Source organism: Bos indicus x Bos taurus, chromosome X (assembly GCF_003369695.1).
Source record: "Bos indicus x Bos taurus breed Angus x Brahman F1 hybrid chromosome X, Bos_hybrid_MaternalHap_v2.0, whole genome shotgun sequence".
Lineage (NCBI taxonomy): Eukaryota > Metazoa > Chordata > Mammalia > Artiodactyla > Bovidae > Bos > Bos indicus x Bos taurus.
Window position 1 is genome coordinate 127,060,615 of NC_040105.1, and position 5,409 is coordinate 127,066,023.

At 48.8% G+C, this 5,409-nt stretch overlaps 1 pseudogene; it reads right to left on the reverse strand.

Moving 5' to 3' along the window:
- Positions 1-2,177: 2,177 nt before the first annotated feature.
- Positions 2,178-4,319, reverse strand: LOC113887496 (annotated as a pseudogene).
- Positions 4,320-5,409: the final 1,090 nt, after the last annotated feature.

Genomic DNA, 5,409 nt, shown 5'->3' on the forward strand with positions numbered 1-5,409 from the left:
TAATTTTGCCCCCCCCGCCCCCAGTTCATGTGTTGAAATCCAAACCCACAGTACCTTAGACTGTGACCTTATTTGGAAATAAGGTTGTTTCAGGTGTAATTAATTAAAATGAGATCATTCTGGACTAAGGTGGCCCCCTAATCTGATAGGACTTGGTGTCCTTATAAAAGGGGTAACTTTGGATACATATATGTACACATGGAGAGTACCATGTGGAGATGAAGGCAGAGATCAGAGTGATGCAACAGAAGCTAAGTGCAATGGTTAATATTATGTATCAATCTTTACTGAACTACGGGGTACCCAGCTATTTGGTCAAACGTTATTCTGGGTGTGTCTGTGAAGGTGTTTTTTTGGATGAGATTAACATTTAAATTTGGTAGACTTAGTAATGCAGGTTGCCTTTCATAATCCGAGTGGCCATAATCTAAGCAGTGGTTGGCTTGAATAGAACAAAACCGTTGACCCTTCTATGAGTAAGAGGGAATTTCTCATAAAAGAAAAAAAGAGAGTCAGAGAACCCCTTCTGCCTGGATTGAGCTGAGACCTTGATCTTTTCTGACCTTCAGATTTGGACTGAATCATCAGCTGTTCTTGACTCTCCAGCCTGAGCCTACTGACTTTCAGACTGTAAAATTAAACCATCAGCTCTCCTACTTTCTCAGGCCTTTGGACTCAGGGTCTCCAGCTTGCTGACTGCAGGTCTTGGGACTGCTCAGCATCCATAATCATATGAACTAATTCTTTATAATAAATCTGTCTGTCTATGTGTCATTATCCATCCACCCATCATATTGGTTCCATTTCTCTGGAGAATCCTATTACACTAAGGAACACCAAAGATTGACAACAAATGATTAGAAGCTAGAAGAAAGGACTGGAATAGATTCTACCTCACAGCCCTCAAAAGGAACCAAAATTGCCAACCCCTTTATCTCCAACTTATAGTCTCCAGACTATAAGACAGTAAATTTCTGTTGTTTAATCTACTGAGTTTATGGTAAATTAGTACGCCTTTTGACACTAAAAATTACAGAAAAGAATTTTAAAACCAGCCTGATATTTTCCCCTTGTAAAAATGACATTTCCAGTTGAGAATTTTGGTAGGAGTTACAACAACCCATAGGTTAGTGCTTTGTTCTCTCCTTTTCTTATCTGTCGCCTTCTTCTAGTAGTTTTTATTTCTTTGTGGGGTTTTTTTTTCTGTTCTATATCCTGGTATCAGACCTTTTTTCTTCTGTACCATCCATTCTGATTCCTAATGCTTCTAATGTTTCACTTCAGCAATGGCTTTATTTTTTCCTATATTCACAAGAATTTTGTCAGCTCATTGTTGTCAATTTCTCCCCTTTATTTATTTATTTTTTTTTGCAGATTTTGCCTCAGGCAACTAAATTTATTAGCAAGAAAAAATTTTTGTCAGCCCAGCGCTGACCAACAAAGTACATCGTTAATAAAGGGTAACAAATCTGTCACTTAATTCATAAAATATACCTCAAGCAGTTACAACTAAAAATAAAGTTGGATTTTTGTTTTAATTTAAAAGCCTCAAAAATAACAAGCAATATGTTTTTAAACATGTAGTAGACACAATTGTCTATTATACAATATACACTGTACACAAGTAGGGCTCGGGCTGGTCAGGGTGGGGGAGATGATGGGGAGAGGGAGGAGGTTCAGGATGGGAAGGTGTTTCATCTGAATCCAGATTTGAGTTGAAATGCTGTGTCATTTAGAAAAGAGAATTGCTAAAGTGAGAAAAAAAATTCATATGCTCATCATTGCCCCCCAAAACCCCTAAACTAAAAGCAGGCATGGGGGAGGTGAGTAGCAAGGACAGGAAGAAGGGAGCAATTAAATAAACGTCTTTAAAGCACACACACCACACAGTGTTCATCATCGGAAGTAGAGTATAAGGCAAGGCAACGTTCTCCATAGAAAAAGGGGGATCAGGGAGTGGGTGGGTAGCTTTACTTTTAAATAGAAAGTTGGAATGTGCTGGAGGAGAGTCAGGGTGGGGTGGGGCGTGTGGAGTGGAGGCGGACTGGCTGCCAGTGGAGCCCTGGGTGCAGGGCCCCGGACGTCCAGGCGCCCGCAGTGGCCGAGGGGGCCAGGGAGGTACAGGAGAGGGAGGGGGCATGGCACGATGCGACTCCTGCAGTGTTGGGGGGAGGGGGCTCACTTTGCTCCTCGACAGAGTGAAATTCATGTTTTTCCTTTGGAAATAAGGGTTCCCACTCGTCCTGATTTAGAACGTCTCATTGGGCATGGCCAGTGTCCATGGTTTGGGCAGGCCAGGAGCTTGTGGTGAGAGGGGAGGGCCAGGGCGGAGCCAAGGGGCTTCAGAAGGAGGTGCATATGGGGCAGCAGAGCCCCTTCCTGTGGGGACAGTCACACAATAGGAACGGGGGTTGAGGCGGGCCCATGACAGCGTGGGCCTCCTTTCTGCCAGAGGCCCAGGCAGGTCTGCATCTGTGGGGCCTCTGCCTCAGTTGGCCTTACAAGTTCTTCGTGACCAGGTGGGTCTCGTAATGCTTGGTGAGGTGGTCACTCCTCATGAAGCGCTTCTGACACTGGGCACACTCGAAGTGTTTGTCCCCTGTGTGGGTGCGGGCATGCCGCTGGAGCTCGTCGCTCCGTGTGAGCCTCTTGCCACAGAAGAACCAGTTGCAGACAAAGGGCCGCTCGCCGGTGTGCAGGCGCACGTGAGCCCGCAGCAAGGACGTCTTACGGAAGGTCTTGCCGCAGTCGGGGATGTGGCACACGTGCTTCTTGCCCTGCTCTCCAGACCTCTTGTCCCCGTCCTTGCAGTTGGGACACGTGCAGGCCATGCGTCGCCGCTTTTCCCCAGGCTGGGTCTCTCCAGCCAGGGCCTGTTCCATCTGCAGCTGGATCTGGGTGGGGCTCAGCCCACTGATGGTCAGGTTGTTTCCAGATACATTCTGCACAGTCAGCTGCTGCTGTCCGCCAGTGTTGGTGATGGTGACGGGCACGCCCTGGACCTGGACACCGTTGATGTTGATGGTCTGCATGGCCTGGGCCGCCGCTGCCAGCTGTGCTGCGTTCAGGCTGATGATGCTCCCAGCAGGAGCGATCTTTGGCAGGGGTCGTTCTTTTCGGAGAATTGCAGCCGAGTGCTTTTTGCTGGTCCCACTCAGATGGGCAGCACAGGACGCGGGGCTGCTACAAGTGGTGGTGGAGGCAGTCGCAGCTGTTGCTGGGGGGCTGTCCTGGACAAGGACCGTCTGTACCTCACCAGAAGGCGTACAGATGGAGACCTGAGTAGGTGACGGCTCAGCAGCCTGGATCTGGAAGTTCTGGGAGGGCTTCTGGGGGACGGTGGGGAGTGTGGCGGATGCTGCCTGTACCAGCCGCAGGGCCTGCTGTGGAATCTGCACCACCTGCTGCTGCTCGGCCTTGGGGGGCACCACCTGGACCTGCTGGACCACAGCTGGCTGGCCCCCGCTGGGGCTCTGAACAATGAGCAGGTTGTTTCCTGCTTGGATAATGTTGTCTGCGGTGGTCTCGATCAGCACCGTCTCCACCTGCTCGGCCACAGCCACAGGGGGCTGGGCGGCAGGAAGACTCTTCTTCCTGGCTTTCTTGTTAGTCTTAGACAGTGGGGCAGGGGGGCTCTCCGTGAGGAGCTGAGTGGCGGCCCCGGGGTCGCTGGTGTTCACGAGGTTGTTGACAGGCAGAGTAAGGGTCACATTGCCACCGCCACCTGTCAGCTTCACCACATTGGCCCTGCTCTGTGCCGGAGTGGTGGTCGTACTTGACTTCTGGACAGGGGCTGGCTTGATGGGGACAGGCTTGTGACTGGACGGGGACGGGGTGATGATGGCTTGGTTGGTGCCAGGGATGATCTGGATCTGGTTGGTCAGACTGGGCTGCACCTGGATGGTCTGAGGACTGCTGGCCTGGATCTGAGGGACCGCCTGGTACTGGATACTGGTGTTCGATCGGGTCCCTTTGTTGACCACGGTGGGATTCTGGATGGCAAACACCAGCTGCCCCCCAGGGTAGGACGTGCTCAGCTGTGACCCCTGAATCTGAAGTATCTTTCCCTTGGAGGACAAGATTCCAAAACTATTCTTGCTGGGGCTGAGAGGGAGAGGGGCAGGTTTGATAGGGATGAGTTTCCATGGAGTAGGCTGGGGGGGAGCAGGAGGCGTCACCACAGCTTCAACAGCTGGAGGGCCGATTTTGCTACATGTCTCGGCAAGCAGCGCTAAGGGAGATGGCTGGGAGTCCTGGGTGGTAGAGGCGGCAGGCTGCAGGTAGTCACTGGGACTGACAGCGGCAGTGGCAGCCATGCTGGTCTGGATCGCTCATTACGACATCTTCCTCCCTGGCCTCCGCCACCTCCGCCGCCTCCGCCGCCACCGAGAGCCTCTTCTCCCCTTTAATTTCATTTTTTCCATGAGTTGAAATTTCTTACTAGTATTAAAGAAGATTATGACTAACTTCTTCTTGTACTATTTGGGAATAATTCTTTTTTCTAGGATTATACTTTCTCTGCTTTTTGAACATCATTGCTGTATTACATTACTCTCTTATGTCTGTTTCTTTTTTTTTCAATAGTGTCAACCTGTTGTTTCATATTTAAACTTTTCTGCTTACTCGTTGTTTAATCACTAAGTCATGTCTGGGAGTTCCCAAGCAAGAATATTGGAGTGGGTTGTCGTTTCCTTCTTCAGGGTATCATATTAAAAAGCAGAGACGTTACTTTGCTAACAAAGTTCCGTAGAGTCAAAGTCAAAATATATATATATATTTTTTCCAGTAGTCATGTATGGATGTGAGAGTTGAACCATAAAGAAGGCTGAGCACCAAAGAACTGATGCTTTCAAAATGTGGTTTGGAGAAGACTCTTGAGAGTACCTTGGATTGCAAGGAAATCAGTCAATCCTAAAGAAAATCAACCCTGAATATTCATTAGAAGGGCTGATGCTGAAGCTGAAGCTCCAATATTCTGGCCACCTGATGCAAAGGGCCAAATCATTGGAAAAGACCCTGATGCTGGAAAGATTGAAGGCAGGAAGAGAAGGGGAGGACAGAGGACAAGATGGTTGAGTGGCATCACCAACTCAATGGACATGAGTTTGAGCAAACTCTGGGAGATGGTGAAGGACAGGAAAGCCTGGTGTACTGCAGTCCATGGGGTCACAAAGAGTCAGACGTGACCGAGCAACTGAACAACAACAATGAACCAGGAAGAAGACCATCACCTGACCATGCTGGCATCATGATTTTGGACTTCCAACCTCTAAAAGTGTTAAAAATAAATTCAGTTGTTTATAAGCTTTCCAATGTATGATATTTTATCATAGCAGCCTGAATGGAGTAAGACAGTCACCAAGCAGACAGAGGAACTCTGTCATTGGCCTCCTGCTCATTAACCATCAC